At 37.8% G+C, this 25,596-nt stretch overlaps 1 protein-coding gene across 2 annotated transcripts in view; it reads right to left on the bottom strand.

Moving 5' to 3' along the window:
- The window catches only part of LOC134742380 (ecdysone receptor), a 324,182-nt gene that overhangs the window by 204,956 nt on the left and 93,630 nt on the right, over positions 1-25,596 (bottom strand). Inside the window, exon 1 of one of the 2 annotated variants that reach the window (XM_063675495.1) lies at positions 15,099-15,608. The exons of the other annotated variant lie outside the window; for it this stretch is intronic. The gene's annotated coding sequence lies outside the window, so the exon portion shown is untranslated. Of the gene's footprint in view, positions 1-15,098; positions 15,609-25,596 lie in introns of those variants that run through there. 2 annotated transcript variants of the gene reach the window in all.

Raw genomic sequence — 25,596 nt, 5'->3', positions numbered from 1 at the left:
TTATGCGCATAATCAAAGCAATATTAAATTTCCGAAAGCAGGCTCAGAGGTTGTCTACATTCTATCAGTCTATAGGTATGTACATTGTATGTGTGATTCATCTATTTTCCTGTAATAAGTACGCTTTAATATTACGAATTTCTTACATGCGATCAGGGTTCGAAATTATTCAGATAATTATAGTCTGATAATTATCGTGACAAATATCGGATAATTATCCCAGGTATGATATGATTAGATACCAGGACCATCGGCTTCACAGGCAGGGTCACTACCCACTAGGCCAGACCGGTCGTCAAATTCAATCAATCCGGTCTATTCGGTCCGGAAAGCAATTCTGTCGTCAATTCGTTTTTTTATTAACCATTGAAATATAAGATAATCATCATGTAACAATCGAATTATATTTCATAAATTTTAGGTCATTATCAAATCGATGATTATCAGGCATAAAATCACGATAATTATCAAGATAACTATCATTGATAATTATTATTTCGAACCCTGCATGCGATTCTAAGCCTATCAAAAGCATGCGTCTATCGATCGGGCTTAAGAGGGGTTAGCATGGCTCGCTAATGTTTGCATCGGATTATAAACTAACCCTTTACTTTCTGGTCATAGTATTCGTTTGTCTATCTTGATTTATTTATTTTTTCACTCAATTGCTCAAAGGTTGACTGCAAGAGATCCCTTATAGGGATAAGTTCGCCTTTGTACATTGTATATATTTTGTTTGTAATCTGTCTTATGTACAATAAAGTGTTTACATACATACATATAAGGTAAAAAAGTTAGCTGAAGCCCCTCTTGCATGTAACTACATGCTGTGTAGGCCTACACAACTGTGTAGGTACAGTTTACAAAAACCGGCCAAGTGCGAGTCGGACTGGCGTTCCACAAGGGTTCCGTACATTACACAATTTTTAACAATGTATTTTTTTATGTGAAACGTGAGTTTTTAAAAACCCGTAGGGTCGGATCAAGAACTAAGTAATTAAGTCCGCCTCACGCTTGACTGCACATTTCTAATAGGTTTTCCTGTCATCTATTGAGATTCTCATAATGAGTTCTTTTATTTGATATGTAACACGATATAGTTTGAAAAACTATTTTTTTTAATTTTCCCATTTACCCCCCAAAACTGGCCCCCATATTGAAAATTCATTTGGTTACGTTACATGTCCTTCTTTGGGTTACTAACTTACATATGTGTACCAAATTTCAACTTAATTGGTCCAGTAGTTTTGGAGAAAATGGGTTGTGACAGACGGAGAGACCGACAGACAGTCAGACAGACAGACGGACGCACGAGTGATCCTATAAGGGTTCCGTTTTATCCTTTTGAGGTACGGAACCCTAAAAAGCGGGAAATAGATTACTTGACTGTGCATAGTTATATTTCTCTTTAATATAAAAAATTATACATATACTATATAGGTATTAATGTTGGAATACTTGGAATTCATTGAATGGGTTTGCAAAAATAGTTAGTTTAGATAGAGATACTTTAAAGAACACTAACTTCACCAACGGGTGACTTCGCCTACGATGATTTTAAAATATTAAAATATTGATTTTACCAAGAAAAAGATTATCCATTAGATTCGTAATTAATAAATAGAGCTGCGCAAAATATGTATTTTTTCTTTAAATAACCTTACTTCTCCACCCGTCCCAAACATCGCCTAAATGTTGAATTAAGTACTAAACGGGCATGTTTCAAGTTATACTGAAATTATCATTTAATGTAAGTTATAAAGCGAAGTTATGTATTACAGGGTACGTATTTTTGTCAACCCTTATTTTCAATGAAATGCAACATTGATAATGGAGTCCTGCAAACCTTACGCTATTATTTCCAATTTCAAATATGGAACGTCTATCAATACACATAACTCACACAAGCAAAAGAACTTTGGCTTTAGCAAAGTTTTTTACCATATACCCTTATATCATGCACGTGTTAACTTAGGGAGCGCACAATGCGCTCTCATACATTGATTTTTCATGCGATTTGCATTATCAAAATCAACAACCTACTCAAATAATACGTGTCTACTAATAAAACATATTTGCGCGGTGTTGTCATTATTTCACCTTTCGGGGTCGCCTCGCCACGCCACACAAGAATCGGTATTAACCTTCTTCAACTAATATTGTATTTTAACAAAATATCTTATCCGAATGACGTCATTGCTGATTTGAGTTTTCCATCATAATATTCGTAAATTGCTCTTTGTGGCAACCCATTATCATCGGTCAAAGCTCGTCTGTCGTCTACATAAGGTCTGTTCTTGCTTGACCAAGATGCATTTGTCACGTGGTCCTACTCCTACATTCCCACAAGTTTGATTGTGTTCTTTTGCATTTGTTTACGACTAAAAAAAAAACGATTTCTGTTGTTTCAATTCTGTTTAAAGGGTGCCAAGTCACGATACTCGTGTGTCTTATCGTGGGTTACGTAACGTCAAGTAGTAACGTGGAGTAATCCTTCCAACGGTCAGCGATCAATAGTTTACTACAGTTACTAAGGTGGCGTCCTTCGGTTGCTATCTTGCTATGGTTGGACATTGAAATTGAATACGCCGGGGATGCGGAACTGATGGCCGGTGGGGCCGGAAGGTTCTGGAGTGGCGTCCGCGTACCGGATGACGAACTGCCGGTAGGCCTCCAACGAGATGGAGCGACGACCTGGTGAAGGTCGCGGGAATTCGGTGGTTGCGAGCGGCACAGGATCGGTCGGAGTGGCGAGCCTTGGGGGAGGCCTATGTCCAGCAGTGGACGTCTATCGGCTGACATGATGATGATGATGATGATGATGACGCTGGGGATATGGGCAATATGGATAATATCGTTTAAGCATGAAAAGACATTTTAAATTTGTAGCATATTTTGACAACTTCAAACAAATCAATTTGTGAATGAAGGCGGTGCGTATACCGGAATGTCTGGGAATTCTGGGATGTTATTTTGCAGTCTTGCCTAGATTATACATAGGTTATATTATGACGGAAGGTTTTTTTTTAAACAAAGTGTGTAACAGAAATTATTTTATTTGTCTACCAATTCAAGTGAAGTGAAATCTATTTCTACTTTTTTTTATTTGTCTACTAATTTAAAAAATAAAACAAGATTTCCAAATGTTACGTAAAATTAGGTACTTCTACCGGCTTTTTCACAAAAGATAAAAACAACGCAACATTATGACTATCTTTGTTATGACGTCTGAGATCTATTGACATTGTAGCAAGAACGTGAGAATAGATCGCGGGCATTTATAACCTAAAATCACCTTGGCCGGTTTTCACATCTGCCCGTGGTGGTTCGCCGGGCAAGTAGAACGAAGTGCCCATTGTCAATCACCGCAATCTGCTATAGTTTTTAACCGACTTCAAGATTTCAAAAGGAGGAGGTTCTCAATTCGGTTGTTTTTTTAAATGTTTGTTACTCCATAGCCTTGCATTTCTGGACCGATTTTGAAAATTAGTTTTTTGATTGTAAGGCCAGATTTACACTTGTAAGTTTTACTCACGTAAGTAGGGACACAGCTATACTACAGAATGAGATATGAATATCGTTATCTCATTCTAGCAAATAGCTCTACAACCCTACTTACGTAAGTAAAACTTACAAGTGTAATCCTGGCCTAAGTATATACATACAGATTGGTCCCGATTTTATCAAAACGCAGTTCTGATGATGGGATCCATGAGGAATCGAGGGAACTCCTCAAATGTTAAAGGCATACATATAGTGATTTTAGTATTTTCATCAACAAATCAAGCATTTACATTTAAAAAAGTGACATTTGATGAAGTGGAACTGCTGATGATGATTAGAACGGAACTCTTCAATGACGCATAGTTCACGTTTGGCGATTTGTTCTCTTCGTTATGTTTGTTAAGCAAGTTAGGTTTTCAAGACACATTTTTGTCAAGCTCGAGTTCTGATGATGGGATCCATGAGGAATCGAGGGAACTCCTTAAATGTGAAAGGCATACATATAGTGATTTTTGTATTTTCATTAACGAATCCAGCATTTCCATTTAAAAAAGTGACATTTGATGAAGTGGAGCTGCTGATGATGATCAGAAATATCAGAATGGAACTCTTTAATGATGCATAGTTTACGTTTGGCGATTTGTCTTCTTTTTTATGTTTGTTAAGCAAGTTAAGTTTTCAAGACACATTTTTGTCAAGCTCGAGTTCTGATGATGGGATCCATAAGGAACCGAGGGAACTCCTCAAATGTAAAAGGCATACATATAGTGATTTTTGTATTTTCATCAACAAATCCTGCTGGAAACCGGCCAAGTGCGAGTCGTTCTCGCGCATCGAGGGTTCCGTACTTTTTAGTATTTGTTGTTATAGCGGCAACAAAAATACATCATCTGTGAAATTTTCAACTGTCTAGCTCATGAGATACAGCCTGGTGACAGATAGACAGAGGGACAGACGGACAGCGGAGTCTTAGTAATAGGGTCCCGTTTTTACCCTTTGGGTACGGAACCCTAAAAAGTGACATTTGATGAAGTGGAACTGCTGATGATGATCAGAATGGAACTCTTCAACGACACATAGTTCACGTTTGGCGATTTATTCTCTTCGTTATGGATCCAGACCCAAACTTGGAACTGGACTTTTTTTTTGAACTGCGATTCTCACAGAACCGAACTGCTATCAGAAAAGTGGGTTAGGTTAGGTTAGAACTGTGACCCTTACATAAACGAAATGCTGCTAGAAAAGTGGGTGGTTTTACCTCCTTTTAGTTAGGCAAAAGATGCTGTCTTTTTCATTTCATTGTCTGGAGTCATCCAACCATCAACAATAAGCAACCTTTCAACGGCATCCCCCATTGAAGTAGGTTTTTTTTTCTTAAAAATTATAAACTTTATGTTCTATAGAAGCGAGAATAAACCGGCATTATCTACATTACTGTGATTCATTGGACAGCGCCTAAGATTATGTTTCTTCTATTGTTTGACAGACTAACAGTTGGCTAAGTTGGTCGGTAGATGTCGATGTACCTGCAATATTTTTGTTTCTCCTATTGTTTGACAGACTAAAAGTTGGCTAAGTTGGTCGGTAGATGTCGCTGTATTGAAGATAGATTGAAAAATAACATTTTGCTATTAGTAGCCTTATAGTATAGTATAACAGATTATTATAATGTTTGTGTCTTCTACATCGGACTAATCACTCACTGTAAGTGTAATTACTTACGCATATTATGCCCACTTTATTAATATCATTATAATGTGAGTTGCTTAAGAATGTAAATCTTATAAAATGTTTATGTTTATCTTATAATACGACTTTTGCTTTAATTTACTAGTTTAACCAAATTCTGCGTTGGTCTACAAAATTATCATTCGCGTTTTTTAATTAATTGCCTGTAATTCTGTGTATATGTTTGTATAGATTATAGAGTACTGATTTCAAATACCATATTATAAGAACTTAAGAACCTACGCTTTATCCGTTACAAATTTGAATTAAAGTACGGACAATTACGCAGAGCGTTCCATTTTCCTATTCCTTAGTGGAGCCTTTTATGTTTATTTTTATTTCGGGCAACGGCCGTGGCTATTGAGCGCTCCATTGACATCGATCCTTGGCTTTAGACCTACCCGAACTAAATAGGACTTAGAGGAATAACTTCTTTGTCTATTGAAATAATCCAATCTACACGTGCAAAGGGCTTAGGAATAAAGGCTTTGGAAATCGCGAAACTGGTTAGGGTCTCGTGGCGTTTCAATAAGCTAAATTTTAATTTTAATATGCTATACAATTACCCGTTGTACACAATTACGTCAACGGAGAGTGATGAAAAGGGATCCACTAAAAGGAGTTGACGTTAGATTTATTCTGTAGTACGTAGTTTGTGAAGTAATTGCGAGGAAACTGGTTGTTAAGAAATGGATCGATGCAAGTAATCGAGTGCTAGTCGTACTAAATAAAGTTTGTATTTACTTATAGAGAACATTAAATATTTGCTAAAACTATTCTGACTACTGCATTATCGATGCCGATTCACATGACCAAATGTGTAAACAAATTTGCACTACATGCCATAATAATCTCACTACGTGTTTTTAATACAGAAACGTGTCATTGTACCTACTTCTATTTTAAGGACTCTGAATCAAGGCATGCCTTCATTATTTAAAGTGATGAAATAAGTAAAGGACGTAAATTAACACAAACAGCATAAATCACTACCGCCATAAATCTGTCCAGATTTAATAATAATAATACTCGCATTCAGAAACAAAGGTTTCAAGCCCACAATGTTGCTTTGCTACTAGTATTACCCAAATCGTTAATAGCACGCGGTGTTTGGTCTAGGCATTCGATCGTGTGTTGACCGGGCGATTCACCTTGAGACCGCGCCTCGCTAACCAGTATCGCCTTCTATAACCCTACTGAGAAAAGTAACACCGTCTAGCTTCAACCGTATACACTGTAACAGACGTATCTGCAGTGGTCGCGTATTCATGTTTCGTACAATGCTCAAGACCGGTCCATTCCGTTGTGGGTGAGCAAGTTGTGGAATGCATGGGACGGACCGGCATGATTCCAAACTGTGCAACATTTTCGGTTATCGATTCAAGAACCCATTTCATCCTTTTTATAACAGTTAAAAAACATTCATCTAATTCTGTGTCTCGATTACCATTTAAATTCTGCGTTTGCAATAATTACCTAAGCGTGGGTTCTACTTTTTGCACATTCTGTTTTGAACGCACCAGCAATCGTTTGGTAATTCAAAATTAGTTCCTGTAATCATACGTTGTAATTTTTATGGTCGTGCCCCATTATAATGGGTTAGGTGATTCTGTATTATCATTACGATGTGTAGACATAATAAAATTATCATATATATTGAGTGTAAAAAGGTCAAACATGACATGATTTCGGTTTAGAAATAATTAAGCGTGTCTAAAATAATTAATCATTGATTGTTGGACTTATACAGTTCCCATACAAGATTACGTTTTAAATCTGTACATTAAAACTCCCTTCTTCAATAATTGTACTACCTACTGGTTCCTCGTAATTCAATGCCGCATTCGATTTGATCGCTAAATGGTGTTCCTTGGGCCGCGTGCCGTAGTGAGCTCGTTTTTTTCGGGTCACTGACTTCGAAATATTTTTGGTAAACCCTTACAATTTGTTTTTTGACCACATCTAATTTTGAATTTAAATTAAAATGGGTTGCATCATCTTTGCGGTTTCGTGCACCTTCCTTCTAAGAAATATTTTGATGTCAACGTACGTGTTTAACTGTTTAGGCTACTAGTCTTACTTGCCGCCTGTCTAATAAAATAAAATTGGTTATTCGAAGAATGTTTTTCTTGAGCCAATGTAAAATGTATAGGTACTTCTTCTTTTTTGTCTTCATGGTTATAGATCCTAGCAAAAAAACAATTAAAGTTCAATAGTGAACATGGCAACAAATGCACCATAGAAAAGAATATACTATAGGATAGAGGGGTACTGTGAGACTGTCATAGTAAATTTTGAAGTCACAGTAAATTTACTGCCATCTATCGACACACGATTAAAACTAAAAATAAAAATATCAAAAAATGTATATATACATATATGGATAAATGATTTTTTTATTTGTATGATTATTTATATGATTTTGGCCCATGTTCTTTCACTAATACGTGTTAAAATTGTTAAATAACAAACGAAACCATCAACGCCATCTAGCCGAGAATAGGCCAAAGGCGAGAATCAAATTTTCTTGATTTCCGAGGCACGTTTTTTCCGTGGACTGTATTCATCTTATACGGAGTTACATAACTAGGTCTTTGCTTTTAATATGCATCTCAAATTGTTGAGTCATAGTTTAAGACTATTGCCTCGAGAAAAATAAATATTGACGAGGTGTGTCAAATGTCATAACTAGGTGTCACGAACGCACACCAGGGACCTTGTCGTGCGAGGACCGCCGCGAAACAATCAGTAGAAACCTTATTGTTTATGTCTTAAATACTATTATTTCAATGACAATTTTATAAATCATAAAGTTAAAGATCATTAACATGTGCCGAGTTGTAAGTTGTAGTGATTAAATAGCTACCAAAATATGACGAGGAAGTCCTGAGCTTCTATTAAAGACACGTGTAGGTTTCTTTGGAAAATAATTTCATGGTCAATTAGAACCTAACGATGCAGTTTCGATGGAAGACTGTTTGTAAAAGTGCTGTATGTAGAACCTACTTAATGTGTAATTTATGTTAGTAATACTGCCAATGTGCCTAGCTGCGCAAGGCACACAAATTGATTGCAAACTAAATTATATAGAAAGTAAAATTAGCCGATAGTTAAAGGCGAACCCCTAAAACTTAAATGAAAAGGCGAAGTAAATGAAACTGTATACATATATACTTGATACTTGGCGTGCCAAATAGCCGTGTCACCCGTGTAGAAGAAGCAATATAATATTATACACATTTACCTACATTCATCGTGGAATTGCTTCGTAAAGTTATCATGTTTTGATATCGGCAGCATTAATAACCCGCTTTGCAAGCGTATTTTGTTACCGACACTGAATAATAAGACCACTGTTCGCCTTTCCCAAACGCATATATCACTTTTGTGTTGTTAGGAAATTTAGACTTTATAAAGCTTAAGTAAGATTGCTTTTAAAATCAAATCACTCAGCGAGAACATTTACTATAACAAAATTATAATGTGGCGCACTAAATATTTCTGCACGGTTCTTGTATCTTTCCTTCTGAATCGACAAGTCAATTATAATTCATTCACAGGCATGAGATATTTCTAAACCAACGATCAACCTGCGGAATATTTTCGATTCCATTCCAATTGAATAGTTATAGTTTGCCTATAATCAATTTTAAAAAACGAATAAATAGTCGTGTCGAGTTCGTGGTCTAATTTGCAATAGATTTTTTAACTCCAAGTATTCAAACTAAATAGACTAACTAAAGAAGGCGACATAGTGATACAGAAATATTTATTTAACATCTCGTAACTTACCTATGTTAAACAAATACATCTTTGAATCTTTCTATGTTAAAGGTGCAACATGTTATAACGTCCGTAGCTTTCTCGGTTCAACGCCCACTCAGGTGAGCTAGCTATTTGTTGTCATCGTCGCGGCTCGGAAACCCCGATGTTAACGGGACGCCCCAATTCGTCCCCGAAATAAACCACGATCTGCCCCAGATCCGTCCGTCCCGCGGACTCCCTCTTGAAACGCAAGTTAAATGTGACCCGACGCCACGTGGAATTGACAATGAAAAGACAGAGTAGCTTCAAGTAACAATAGCAATATAAGCGATATCAACGATGAGAACAATGAGGGAGACAATATGTATAAATAATTCACTAGATAAATAAGAAGACAACACGACGCGACGCAATACATCAAACATAAAATAGAAATAGCCCTAATGATAAATATCAGAAGGGCCCCTAGTTGATAATGGCACTCCTAATTCCCTAATGAATGTGCGTACCCACATGGGCAGACATAATATTTTGAAGCCACAAGGCACGTGACGATCCATCCGTCGGGCCTAATAGAAGTAGCTATGGTGTGGAAAGTTGGGGAGTACAGTGTAGCCAAATATCGGCGTGGGTGAATGACCTCAGTTCGCAGGCACCTGCAATCGCGTTGCTGTTGACACAACCAACTGACACGCGTAGTTCGTTCTCAAGTGATAATGGCTGCCGGTGCAATGTATGTACGACGTGCCGCTTTGTATTTTAAATTCGTTATTTATGGGACTGGTTATTTGAAGCAAGCAAGAATTTGGACACGGAAAATTATTAGGATTACTGAGGGATCCAATATGTGATTAATAGTTATACGACTCACTGTTAGTGTATTTAAGATAAATCTAAATTTTGTGATACCTACTGGTCAACAATAATGTGTACCTATACATATATTGAAATGTTATTGAAATAGCATGTTTGATATTAAATTGGGTAATATAATTGTAATTAAAACCGGCCAAGTGAGAGTCGAACTCGCGCACCGAGGGTTCCGTACTTTTTAGTATTTGTTGTTATAGCGGCAACAGAAATACATCATCTGTGAAAATTTCAACTGCCTAGCTATCACGGTTCATGAGATACAGACAGACGGCCAGACGGACAGACGGACAGCGGAGTCTTAGTAATTGGGTCCCGTTTTTACCCTTTGGGTACGGAACCCTAAAAACTATAAAAAAGAAAATACCCAGACGAATAACGTTTCAAAAACTTCACGAAACACCAGTGTTTCAAATTACGTAGACAGTAGTTCATTAGAGTTGTTCCCGCGTGGGATCGGGAGCACGGCCTTGTCCCATTTCTCAAGATTGGCCCTTTTTATTTGCTCTTTGAACTTCGTCCAAAGCGGACTGGGGTCTGGGGTTTTGTTTGATTGATGAAGGATTCCGAATTCCCGATCCCTCGAGGAATAGCTGATCTTCCTGTCGGTCTAACAAGTAATCAAAAAGGTTTGTCTCATAATGTTGTATGTTGTAGAAGTCGGTGTGTGCTGTAGAATTTCGATTTAGTTTTTTTTTATACTACGTCGGTGGCAATCAAGCATACGGCCCGCCTGATGGTAAGCAGTTACCGTAGCCTATGGATGCCTGCAACACCGGAGATATTACACGCGCGTTGCCGACCCTAAAGGGGCCCACTGACTATCAGTCCGCCGGACGATATCGGCCTGTCAGTTAGAACAAAAATTTGACAGTTCCGAACAACTGACAGGCCGATATCGTCCGGCGGACTGATAGTCAGTGGGCCCCTTAACACTCCTCTCCCTCGTTGAGCTCTGGCAACCTTACTAAAATTTATTTCTGAGATTTATTTTCTTTATTTAGGAATACCGACAGATAATAATGCTTTCCTAACTGGTGTAATTAAATTTCCATTAATTTCAATGAAGGTACCAAAACCAAGAGTTTCGACTGTTATAATTTGTACGAAACATGCCTTGCTATATGTTGCAACAGCTATAGTGCAAAAACACTAGTCTAACAGGCTGAACAAGTTACAATTGTCGATAACAACGATTACTTTCAATCCTTACTAATAGAGTGTTTAAGCTCAGACTCAGACATTGCTACTTGGTAAAAATCGTGAAGACAAAAAATTAGTGGACGGCGTACGAGTCCAAGTCCAAAGAAAAGCCGCAAATCGATGTACAGTTTAGCCATTTGGCACACGCATACTAGGGGTCAAAACATTTTTTTGACCCGCAGTTCTTAAAAAAAAACCCCTTAGGGGTGCTGTATTTTTTTTTGTATGGGTTTTTTTTTTTTGTAATCTGATATTTGATTTGACATTATTATTGTTTTTTTTTGTACATAGTTTTAATTATTTGTGATCCTTGTATTAATGTATTATTTTTAAACTTACCTGTCTAATTTTAAGATGTGTGTGTGTGTGTGTGTGTGTGTGTGTGTGTGTGTATTATTATTTCTAATATGTATTGTTGTGATCTCTGTTTTTTTTAAATTGTATTTGCATGCATTTTTATGTGTTTGACGCAAATAAATAAATAAATGAAATGAAAATGAAATGAAAAAAAAAAAACAGAAACCTATCGCGTGTTGTATCCTACGAAAGGGCTTTTTGAGGCGATTCTAAACGAAACGATTTTATTTAAAACAAAAATAATTCTCAAAACATACCAATTTTGGGCTTGGTATGAAAATTGTTTTAAATAAAATATTCAGTAAAACTGGGTGACTGGGTGTGGATTGTAAGATCATAAGGTACAAATCCTTATAATCCTTATTAATATTATACATAATTTAATAAAAACGTTGACAATATTTTCAACTCCGTTAATTAGGCCGCGTACAATGGAGCCGTCAGTAATTTAAACAAAGAATTTAAAAGCGACGCAATTCATTAAAACTTTAAGTGAACTTTAAAATGTTTCCAAATAATAAGCCTTTTTAGGTTTATCCAAAGGGGCCCTATTACTAAGACTCCGCTGTCCGTCCGTCTGTCTGTCTGTCCGTCTGTCACGTCACCAGGCTATCTTATGAACCGTGATATTTCTGTTACCGCTATAACAACAAATAATAAAAACAGAATAAAATAAATATTTAAGTGGGGCTCTCAACAAACGGGCATCAATACACGTGATTTTTTTGCCGTTTTTTGCGTAATGGTACGGAACCCTTCGTGTGCGAGTCCGACTCGCACTTCGCACTTGGCCGGTATATAGATGTATTGAAGTCGTTTGATCCGCTTATTCCATTAAGTATTGACTACTATTGAAGATAGCTAGTACTAATTCAATTTAGCAAAGCTAAGACTAAGCTGGTGTACATAGAGTTAGATAGGCATCGGTTGATGAACTTACTTAGTAGTGCAATTGTCCGAAAGGTTACTGGGGACCTGGGACCCTCTTATCCCTAGGTATACAGCTGTGTGCAATATAATAGCAGTCAATAGACAAAAAGAAAATGAGGGGAAAACTATAACTTTAGATTAATTATATTGGATCTTTTTTATAATTCTTCTTCATTAATTGTCATTGTTTCAAAATTAACTGTAACCTTTACTTAAATAATATTGGAAGTAATTAAAAAAATATCATGAAAATCGTCTTTTTTACTACCTTGCGGAAATTCTTATAAAAAAGTAACAACCTACGAAAAAAATACAATTGTCTACTATAATTGTAATTTAGTATCTTGTCTATTATTTATTTACAACCAAAGCTTTACATATAAACTCATGTCATCCAGAAAAAAAATATTTTTTTCTATAAGACGATCTTCGTCTCAAGTGTACTAGTAGTCCATCATTCGGACTTTGTTGTTGATTTTTGACCGTCTACTTGGTTTGTCATGGGCGGCACTATCATTTAGAGCCTCAAGCAAACAAACAAAACCAAGTATTTGGTCAAAAATTAACAAAAAAGTCCAAATTATGGACTACTAGTACACTGAGACGAAGATCGTCTTATAGAAAAGTTTATTTTTTTCTGGATGACATGGGTTTAGATGTAAAGCTTTGATTGGAAATAATATATATTTATTTTTATTTTTATTGGGAAACAAACAGCTTACAATAATACAGAATATAGATATTATGACTAATACATGAGCCAAAACAGTTTCCACTAATGGAATAAAACATATACAAGATACAAAATTACAATTATAGTACACAATTGTATTTTTTTCGTAGGTTGTTACATGCTTATAAGAATATCCGCGAGGTATTAATAAAGACGATTTTCTTGATATTTTTTTATACTTCCAATATTATTTAAGTAAAGGTTACAGTTAATTTTGAAACAATGTTAAGTAATGCAGAAGAATTTTCATCTAGTTATTATTTTCCCCTAATTTTCATTTTCTTATTAACTGCTATTTTATTGCACACAACCACAAACTATATAGAGATACTACGCATCAGACGGACAACTTCTGTACTAAAGATTTAGCCAATAAGAAGCTTCGACTTTAGAAAGTGACAGCTACTTTTTTTTTAAATTGAAGGATGAAATTGTAGGCAAAGGCGTGCATATTCCGCCATGTTATATAGTTCAATGCTTTTTTTTAGGTTGATTTAAAGAAAAGAAAGTAAGTGCTATTATTTAGGCCAGGATTACACTTGTAAGTTTTACTTACGTAAGTAGGGACAAAGCTATTTGCTAGAATGAGATAACGATATTCATATCTCATTCTGTAGTATAGCTGTGTCCCTACTACATAGCTATACTACAGAATGAGATATGAATATCGTTATCTCATTCTAGGAAATAGCTTTGTCCTTACTTACGTAAGTAAAACTTACAACACTTGTAAGTTTTACTTACGTAAGTAGGGACACAGCTATACTACAGAATGAGATATGAATATCGTTATCTCATTCTAGCAAATAGCTTTGTCCCTACTTACGTAAGTAAAACTTACAAGTGTAATCCTGGCCTTAGATAATGATTTATTTTTTGATTTTTTGTTACATTTATTGAATGCTTTTATTTGCAGATTAAAAACTTGGACACTTTTTATATGATTTAACCACTTTTTGAGTCCTATTTCTTTTATGGGAATCCGGTGCAACTTCATATTGTCCTGCCGTTTATTTACATGGTGATAAATAGCACGACACAACGAATGAGAGGATAAGCACGGGTAAAAAACACGTAACTTCACTTGATCAACAATAAAACAGTAATGAATGAAATAAATTTTACAAAATTCAGAGTTCAAACATAGTTCAGACATCTTTTAAATATCTGTCAAAATGAATGTGACAGCTAGAGGGGTTGCGAGGAGGTGAGGAGGGGGATGTTACTGTCTGTGCCTAAAGTTGAACCACAGATAACGCCACAGTCTCTAGAAATGTTCTATGAAGATTACCGACCGTGCAGCGTGCACACAACTGTACGTGGATTATGAGGTTATTAATTAGGTTACCTACTAAATTACGAACGTACTTATTCAACCTTCATATTTTTAAATTATTGTACTGGTAACGTTAGTCTGATTTTTTTTCCAGTTGCCTTCTGTCTTAAAGCTAATAGGATTCCAATTGGAATCAATTAGGTACCTACTTACTTAGGAAGATTTTGAATGAACTTTTTTTTTCAGTAAACAAGGACACTAACCTAAGCTTTCATCAATGTCTAAATCTAGAACATTTCATTATATTTCCATACAAGGTCGTAATGAAGGCAAGTAGGCCACTGAAAGGTGGACCACCAAATTTTGAAAGTTAAATTAGTTTGCTCGGATGCGTGTGGATTACCTATTTGTAACAAGATCGTGGCGTTGAGTAGACGAATATTTTACTTTGCTCCTAAACACATTTACACATTTTACCTACTTATAAGGCAATAGAATCAGTAGGCAATAGACGTCGAAGTGTTACGATTTTTTCCTTTCATTGCATACTGAATGGAATATGCTTGGATTGAGTGTTTGTTGAAAATCAGCTGTGTCGACTGTCGAGTCAGCAGGCGGTCCGGGCCCCATACTTACTCGTCGAGAAGTGACACTTTTCAACTTGCCAACTATAAATATTCAACGACCACTCTGCCAGCCGCTCTCACCGACGCTGTTACTAACGATACCCACCTAGATACAGTTTGGGCTCAATTTTGACGGCCCACTCTTGCACTCAGCCAGAAATACAGACGACGCGGCGCGGGCGGTCTGGTATAAACGCGCCTCTGTCTATTCATCCATCACTGCACATCCGCACGATACGGCTAGACTCACGATTTCACTGTCACAGCACGCGGCCAACCGGCCCGATGGAGTCACGGCACTAGATGTTTTGACAGTAAGTATACGTAAGGATTGGCGAGAGCATCAGTCCACGCTCGGGTAAAATCGCCGCGCACTGAAAGCACGTCGCGAAGCCGGCCTCCACGCTCGAGAGCCGTCAAAGCCTGAAGCGGCAGGTGTGCGTGCAGCCAAACGAAAGAGTTGGACGAGACGCCGCGCGCGACTCGCCGCCGTCGACTGACGGGGCGCGCCGCGACGAGCCTAGGCCGCACCAACACACGCGCAAACGCGCACACTCGCGCCCGCTGCCACCTCGTTTGCCTCCTCTCTCCTCCCCGCGGCCACGGCACGAACGCCGTCACAACGCCACCACCGCCGTCACTCCACGTCTCTCCGGACTTGGAGATTCGATGATATTTTAAACCAAATTTGACTTTAAAATCATATCAGATACGCCTCAAGACGTGGGCCTGTGGACAGGAATATTTACAGAAATCGAAGCAACAACACAGGACAGATTTAATTAGTTGCGCATTGAATGGACGGCGCGTGTAGAAACGACGAGAGCGCATGCGCCACGCACACACGCCAACCAGCCGTCTACTAGAAATTCGAACACTTGTGCCTATGCAAGACCAAAATGGGACGTGCAAAATATAAGCCTTAGGTACTGCCTAATTGTAAAACACTTAGGTACATTTCATACTGACCGAACGGTCTGTTTTTGGCATCGACATATTTCATGTCTTGGTGAAGATGACATCATTAGTAGATTCTGTAATGTTGACACTGTTGACAGAGTGCCCACGTTATGATAGTGGTAGCGATGCACCGCGAGTCGTGCGGAGGCAGAGAAGGTCAGTGCAGAACTATAGCTGCTATGCTACAAATTGCGCAAATAGATGTTCTAATGTTCCAATGAACTCGTTTAATAATAGCGGGCGTAGCGCGGGCGTCACTGAAGACACTAGCGTAGGAAGTAATGTCGGCTAGAAAGACTACTCAATACTCGCATCGTAGCAAAAGTCGTAAATTGTGCGAGGATACGTAGACCGATTCGGAACGCTAGCAAAAAACGCAGCTACTCGGGTTCATGAATGAGGATGACGTTGTCCGATGAGATGTTCCTAATTACGATCTGATAGACTCGGAAATAAAATTTGCTCGAACGGCCATAAAAATGTTGTACCTAATAAAGATCACAATACCACTTTGATAGATTAAAATATAAGCGTCGCGTGATGATTTTTGTAGGTAGATATTATCAAATGAGTAGCTCATATTCTCATCAAGGACGCGCTGTGGGACTAGTCGCGGAGACGACAAATTTCGGTTGAACAACGGCTTTTAAACTACGAAACCAACTGCTCTAGCTAGCTCCAACGAAATAAAACAACGCAAAACGTTTTAACTAAACCATTACGTTATTTTGACTTAATACGCCTACACGCAGTAATTAATAATCATTTATTTGCATAATAATTTAGAGTACCTATCAGACCAAAAGTATGAATTAATAACAAGCTAAACAAGTATTATAAATCAAGCTAGGCACTTAGTACAATTTTATAACGACAGAGCAGACGGAAGAAAGAAAAATAGAATTTGCATAAAAATAGCAATCCTGATTTTATAGTGCGCGGTTTGGTTGATGAGGCATGTAATTTTGCAGTGAGAGATGTGTATATTTTGTACTTTACGTACATCTCTTAGTGGTCTGAGGGTCAACCGCGAACATCGAAAATCGAAATTGTGTTATCTGTCTCTCTATTGTTCGAATATGCAAGTGCAATAGAAAAAACAGATAACGTCGATTCTCGATTATCACAGTTGTCCCTTCTGATCAGTAAGAGTTTACATCTCACGAAATGCCACCAACAATAACCAGTGGAGACAAAAACGCTGGAGCAGTGGTTATTCCCAAAAAAAAAGCATAACCGGCAAAAAAGATACTTCAAGATAAATTGATTCTACACAAGTTCAGAATGTGGCGGTCTGATGTATTTTAAATTTATTAGGCGTTGCAAAAAGGTCTACCACAAAAAAATGATAATAGTACTTGAATCTTCATAATTTCCAGCATAACCGCGGTCGCATTTCCAATCAATAGTTCCATTTCGGTATAGTGGTGGTACATAGAAAAATCTTTATGCATCTATGTTTTTCACTATTAAGGCATAATTTTGGAGGCGCGATCCTCAGAAAAAGACGACTGATCATTCTGTTTAAACAAACGAATTTCCAACCTCTGAAACTATGTAAAGGATTGGCTGAGTGCAGACAAGCATGGTCTGTTCGAGCAAGGTGGTCGCCCGGCATGCCAATCGGGACTTCCGCCGGCGTCGGATCATTGCCAGAAACACTTAAGGGAAAAACGAACACTTCACAACGCTCAGTGACGTAAACGAACAATATTTAACAAACTGTCTTCTCTCGTCAAATTTTAAGATCAGATTTATAAAATAAAATTATCTCCCGTTGACCACGAACGCTGTAAAGAGTTCGAAACGTCGGGATGTATTATAAATTCAATATACGCGATATAATCCGTTTTCATAATTTTATTTCATGAGTAACTATCGCGGTAACCGAAGACAATATTATCAGATTTATAGCTAAATTTTAAGATGCCGAAAACAGTAACATGCAAGAAGTCAAGATCGTTATCAGAAGAAGAATTTGTTATTTTTTTATTGATATAGCATCGCGTGGGTTGAATAGGAATGACTATGCTGTTTAGTTTACGTGTTGTGTGTGCTGTATGTTAATAAATATTGTTTCACATCATGATATATTTTTGTTGTTTAGTTCTAATAAATCTGATCTTACTTTAACATAATTTTGTAGTATTTATATTTTTTAATACACGCAATCATATATTAATTTCAGGGTTTATAATCCTGTAGCAAATTAAAGAAGTCGTCCATGTCATTTTTTCCCTCCTAATTTACCTAATAAATTTGTAAAACTACTTCATAGGGTAAGACAGCCTCTTATGTAACATTATACATGAAGTTAAAGAAAGGGCAAAAACGGTGTAAAGATACGTAAACGGAAAACCATAATAAAGTAGAGTAAAATGAAAATATATTATAATATTTGTGCTTGCAGTGTAGTACAGTAATAAGTGCCTCAACGTATTTACCCACGTCGCCATACTAGCCGTATAGAAAAGTGGATACTAATGATAGGGCACCGACTGTACCAATTGTACCAACACCGCTAAGACATTGTATACAAGTATGTATATATAAAGCTCTTAAATAAAAAGAAGAAGAAAAATACAATTAGGTAAATAAACCGTCAAAAGTGAGTGAGATAAATACAGTGTGTCAAAAAACAAGTGACGTCCATGAAACTTTTAGTAGTGAAAGCGTTGGCGAAGCGTGGAATTCCGTACAATTTCATTATCTTTTCACACTGACAGTTTAGTATACAATGGTCGTTGAAAATATGTATACATGAAGCCTTGTGTTACAATGAAATTGGGTGCATAAGTGTAAAGATATTTTTAACGTTGACTGATGTAAGCCGCAAGCTAATGAAATCTTTCTTGTCCACTGCGAACTGTGACGCACAATCGCTTCAAACGTACAAATTATTTTTACGACAAAATACAAATTACAGTCCCAAGGCGACGGCGATAATCCTATTTCGCTTTTTTATTGATAGAATGATTGCTCGTTTAGCGGATAATTAGTTACACACGTGCACAAGATAAATGGGTTCCTTCGTTTTGAGTTTTTTGTTGCTCTGCCCAATTCTGTATCTGGTTTGTATGTGCATTGTTAATTTGTGTAAACAGGAAGTTTGTAAACATATAGTACTATGAAAGTATTGACTTAATAATACATAATTATAGATCCAAATCACTTCAATAGCACATGAGTTTGTCACTCGAATATTTTTTATTACTGGGATTTGAATCGTACTCGCTACTTTCAAAGGCAGGATCACTTAACTACAATCAACGGTGTTTCATTTTGGTGTTTTGGTGTAAATGCTTCGTCAACCATGACATAACTACCCAGGTCTTTAAATTTCAGGAGTCGACTAACTTATAGTTGGTCAAACCAAATTGTCAGTAAATAAGAACAAAAAAAAAACCGGCCAAGTGCGAGTCGGACTCGCGCACCGAGGGTTCCGTACATTACATAATTTTAACAATGTATTTTTTATGCGAAACGTGAGTGAAAGGTAAATTGCGGCTTACGATTTATGACGTATTAAAAAAAACTACTTACCAGAGCTCGTTCAAACCAATTTTCGGTGGAAGCTTGCATGGTAATGTACATCATATATTTTTTTCAGTTTTATCATTCTCTTATTTTAGAAGTTACAGGGGGGACGACGACACACATTTTACCACTTTGGAAGTGTCTCTCGCGCAAACTATTCAGTTTAGAAAAAAATGATATTAGAAATCTCAATATCATTTTTGAAGACCTATCCATAGATACCCCCCACGTATGGGTTTGATAAAAAAATTGAGTTTCAGTTCCAAGTATGGGGAGCCCCCAAAATTTATTGTTTTATTTTTGTTATTGTGTGAAAATCTTAATGCGGTTCACAGACTACATCTAGTTACCAAGTTTCAACAGTATAGTTCTTATAGTTTCAGAGAAAAATGGCTGTGACATACGGACGGACAGACAGACAGACAGACAGACATGACGTATCTATAAGGGTTCCGTTTTTTGCCATTTGGCTACGGAACCCGAAAAACTATACTCATCCTTTTCTTTTGGGAGCTAGTACTAGTGTAAAACAAAGATAGTATGATAGTCTGTCTTTGTTTGAAATAAGACAGTCCTTTGACAAACTATATTTTATTTTAATTATCTTTATACCTTCTATACAGTTAGCCAACTAAACTCCTTTAAAAAACTGGTAACAAATACGTTGATACGTGGTAACAAATTTATTTTACACAATTTAAACATTATTATTGATCTATCCTTTGTACTAGCCGCCGCTAGGTACCTACCGATTGGCTAGTAATGTGTGTCCACAACGGACAATGCGACATAAACGTTCCGATATTTCTGTTGAGCGTCAAAGTAGCGTTTTCGCGATTTGTTCATACATAAAGTTGCTAACAAATAGTCGTAACTGGGTACAAACAAGCCATTACTATGAGTTGGACCTTGGACCTGTAATGGGAAGACTTCACACGATTTTGCTTAAAGATATTCTTTGAGTTTCTTGCTAGTAGGTTTACAGTGAAGCTAACTATCGGCATGAAATTCAGATTTATTGTCAAATACTTAGCAGTTCAGTAAGTATGTGATTCCTACTCGACGACGAAGATATACTTCCATTGTGTAATACTTACAAGATAGTTTGTAATATGTATATATGCACCAGGGGAGGATTGCATCTCTGTGAAACAGTCGAATCCGCGTATAAATTATTTAAAGTATATTCCGATTGACATTAACAAAGTTACACGTGTACGTCGCGTCGCGTACTGCAAAAAGTTGGTTGGTACCAGTACCTACTTATAAACATTTAGCTCCATCTTTTCATCAACAACAGTATTGAACCATTCTTTATAGCAACATAGCAACTTTCATATTACGATTCTAAACAAACTTACCAGCAAACTTACTTACAAACAAACATGTTTGAACCTACGCCACTGTCAGTTGTTTGCTAATTTATTGTTTAAACAATTAAATATCGCTATTTGGCATGCCGATATAATTTATGTCGAACAGCTTAAACAGTTATGGAATATTACTGAATGGATATTTCACTGACCATTTAGACTTTTAACTTTAAATAAGGCTATCATTTATATAAGTTTCGACAGGGGCCCACTACGTTAATTGTTGTCGTTAAACGTTACTTAATTGTAGGTATCTGACATTACTAACAGTAGCTAGACTTACCTTTAGGTAGTAGGCTACATTCGTTTGAAAGTTTGTTCCTGGTAAAATTATAAGTAATGCGTCAGTGAGCGCAGAAATCTCAGGGCTCAGTATGGTCAATCTCCTGATGATAGTGGTGACTGGTGAGTCAACGGTCGAAGTTATTTGACATAAAGATTTCCATAAATGTGGCCGAGCATCGTTAGCAACTTTTTCGTACCGGAGTCATTATTTATAATATAAAATTAGCTTTTTATGCAACGTTTGTGCGTGATTTGGTCATATAAGGATAGGTTCAAATAATGACTAAATAATAACTTATATAAATATTTGTACGATGAACGGAGATGCCAAAAAATAATTGATATTAAAGGCGAACAAACTAACCTAACTTGTATTGTAAAGAAATGATATTTCTTTATTATTATATTCCCAATTAATTTTACATGTTTTGCAAATAGCAATAAAATTCCATAAATTAACTCTGTAAGTTATTTACTGACAATGACAGCTGGGCAGGTGGTAATTCAGCAGATTTTATCTTTCTTTCAGTTCACACTGCGCAAGTCGCGTTAGTGGCAGGTTAGTCTGATAAAAAAGCATGTGGTTAGTGAATACTAAATCTTGTCCCAACGTGTTTAAAGCCCATGGTCATTGCTAGGTTATCTTTGTTCTGCTTTACAAGGTTTGCAATTAACACCTGCAGAGGTCGCTTCCTCTAACGAACATCCCGCGGCGCCTGCGCCTACGCTCTGCCCACGCGCGCCCAATGTCACTCGCTAAAATCAGATAAATCAATACACCTAAATGAATATGTACGCTCGTGATTGTATAATTATTAGCCCATTTGATATATATCCTGGTATTAATTTCACAGCAGGCCTTAACAATAAAATTCGCGTTTAGGGATCAGACGGCCATATTCGGGTGTGATCGATTGGACTCGCGATATTCAGACGTTCGACGTTTCGGTATCTGGCGAAATGATAAATCGAATGCACGATCCAGGTGTTAGGGTTTATACGCCTACGCCTATACGCCTACCTTGCAGTATCACAATTACTTTTTAGATGTATAACGGGAGGTTTTTTAAACTTTTACGTCTTACCCCCAGGCAGTAATAAAAATGAATCAATAATTATTACGGAAACACCTCCTTCAGCAGTCAGATGTTAAACTGAATAGACAAAAGCTATCAATTTCACTATCATTTAAATTACAGTAAGTAGGTACGAGTTTTTCATGAGTCCAATAATAAAGTAGATTGCTACGAGGCAACGCGTTGCTAAAATCAAATTGAATGTGGCAGAATTATCTCAATTGGCAAAACGGATGCATTCTACTTACAATGAGATAGCCGGGGGTTTTTTTTATTAGCTTGTGCTGCCTTCTGTTCTATACATGAATTAATTTTTATAAATTTATTTCAATTGCGGATGTAACAATTATGTGATAATTAATAACACATGTCTTGCTTTTGGAATAGACGAGAAACACATTCTTTACCGTCTTATGCACTGCAGGATTAAACTAATATATTACACATACTAAAACGACAGTTCGATTAGCCAATCTATTACCCGACTCTCTTGTTTTGTACTATAATGGTTGTTGCATAAAGTGAGGTGAATTCTGAATTATTTACCCAAGGTCTGGCTGATGGATACTGTTCCAACTGGTAGCACCTTTAATCTTAATTCCAATCAATAACATAAAAACAGAGCTTACAGGTATCATTATCCTGGTGTTTGTCAGTCTACTTTCAATAATTGACCACACGTTTGTCACTGATGATTGGAATTAAGATCGAAGGTGACAGCTATTGTTGGAACAGTGTCCAGCACTGGGATATTTACGTTACCTGTAGACTATGCCTTTCTTAGAATGTGCGCTGCTGTAATGCTGTTTTCCCAGCATTGACCATCCAACGTTACGTTTTATACTGTTCTTCCCTCAAAAACCCTTTTGCCCCATCGATGCGGGTTCTAAATGAAACATTTAACCAGTAAACCTTTTATGTGTTTCCTCCAGCCCCGTCCCTCGCACACTGACCCAATGATGGACGAGTATAGTCTAAAAAGGAAATCCTACTTGCGCCGCCCAACCGATACGCGAGTCTAGCGCACATTTACGATTACACTCATTTAAATTAAATACACGCTCTAAAGCTACACTCGAGGGCACTGAAAATGGGTAGATTTTGTTTGAAAATGCTTTAGCGTGTTCATATTAGTTTTCTGGATGTTGTTTGGCTGATTAAGGGATGATTAGTGACACCAGCGCTGGCTTTTAAACTCATTATGGCATTGTGTCCATTCACGTTGTTACACAGCTCTCTATATTCTATTTTGTCCTCTTTTTAGGGTTCCGTAGTTTGTATGTTTATTTGAATGTTTAAGAAAGGGGCAAGTAGGTAATTTTGGAAAATATTTGTCAGATCGTCAAGACAGCACCACTAACCTTTCCGGGAGATGGGATCCGCAGACAGGACTCGGGCAGGGCACAATTCTTCAGGTAGGTATCCGAATTCACGAGGTTCACAAGGAGCACCACACCGGCGGCCAGGTGCATGTCTATTTTACGTCTGTCATAGGTCGTGTCAACTAATTAGATGGCCGCGCGGGCGGGGTGTGTGGCGAGGGGGGGGAGGGGACAAATCTGCATACATAGATAGTATTTTGAACATACCCCCGCCCTAAACATCACCATGTTTACGAGAGAAGAAAAGATATATACATATGGAATTTGTTGCATTCTGGAATGGATTAATTGACAGGTTTATCAACGGGTAAACGAATAATCCTATTGGTGGGCCTGGTCAGTACGCCGGTAGCCGTCCGGACTTGTACCACGCGCACAACGCCGTCCTTCCCAGGACGGATTGATATGATGCGACCGCGTCGCCATTCTAACGGAGGAACATTCTCTTCTCTAAGGAGTACTAAGTCCCCAACGACGGGGGGCTCTGTATGTGATGCCCATTTAGGCCTTGTCTGCAAGGTACATAGATATTCTGTTTGCCATCGTGACCAGAAATGTTGAAACATCTGTTGCACCAGCTGAAATCGGGTGAGCTTATTGGTTTTAATATCCTGTAGCGGATATTCAGGAATGGCAGTAAGGGGTTCTCCAATAATAAGGTGTCCTGGTGTCAGAATCTGAAGATCGTTAGGGTCCGGCGATAGGGGGCACAAAGGCCGAGAATTAAGGGCCCCTTCAATTTTTGTGAAAACCGTCGTAATTTCTTCATACGTGAGGGGGGTATCTCCGACTACTCGTTTTAAGTGGGCCTTTGCTGATTTTACGGCCGCTTCGAATAGGCCGCCCCAGTGAGGGGTGGTTGGGGGATCAAAAATCCAGGTAATGTTTCGTTTTGCCATCTCTGAGCCTATTGTATATTTGTTAAGGTTTAGGAAATTGTGAACTTCAATAAGATGATTGTCCGCGCCTACATAATTTCGTCCACAGTCTGAACGTATAAGGGAGGGTGAACCGCGTCGGGAGGCAAAACGTGTGAGTGCTGCGAGGAAGGCTTCGGTAGTCAGGTCCGAGACTACCTCGAGATGGACCGCTTTAGTCGCAAGACACACGAAGATACACAGATAGGTTTTTACGAGTCTCCGGTTACGTACAGCTTGTACTTTCGTATAAAACGGGCCAGCAAAATCTGTACCGACTCCCTTAAATGCACGTGCGACCGTTACACGGTCTTTTGGAAGATCACCCATGAAAGGTTGTTTCGCGATTGCATTTAAACGATAACAAGGCAAGCATTTAAATACTGTATTATTTATTAGTCGTCGAACTGACAGGATCCAAAATTCACGGGCTAATATACTATGTAACGCGCCAGGTGGGGCATGTGAGTTTTCTATGTGGTAGTGCAGGATTAGAATTTTCACGAAATTCCCAGTTTTTGGGAGAAGCAAAGGATGACGTGCATCGAATGGTAAATCAGAGTGCCGTATGCGGCCACCTACTCTGTTTAAACCAGTTGTATCAAGAAAGGGATTTAACTTTTGAATAGGGGAACGAACTGTTAGTCCACGTTTTAAAAGATCAATTTCTGTGGTGAAAGAGGTAGTTTGTACAAGCCTGATGAGGAAGACAAGGGCATTTTTTCTTTCAGTTGCAGTCAGGAAGGGGGAGGTATCCCGGTGGTTAGGTGATCGAGCATTTTTATTGAACCTAAGAATAAAACCGGTTACGCCAATTAGTTTCTGGAATGAGCTGAAGCGTTCTAGGAGAAAGTCAGGACTTGGAATGCAACTTGCACTGGTGACTAAGAGACAACGTAGTCCAGGAAGTTGTGCGATCGGGCACAATTTGTCAGATGGCCAACTAGATGGTGGCTCTAGCAACCACTTCGGACACCACCAGAGTGGGTGATTTAGGAGCGCACGAGGGGATAAACCCCGGGAGGCGCAGTCGGCAGGGTTAAGACTGCCGGGAACATGTCTCCATATTGATGG

This window comes from Cydia strobilella, chromosome 6 (genome assembly GCF_947568885.1).
Source record: "Cydia strobilella chromosome 6, ilCydStro3.1, whole genome shotgun sequence".
NCBI classification, from domain to species: Eukaryota; Metazoa; Arthropoda; class Insecta; order Lepidoptera; family Tortricidae; genus Cydia; species Cydia strobilella.
This window is presented reverse-complemented; position numbering and strand designations above follow the sequence as displayed.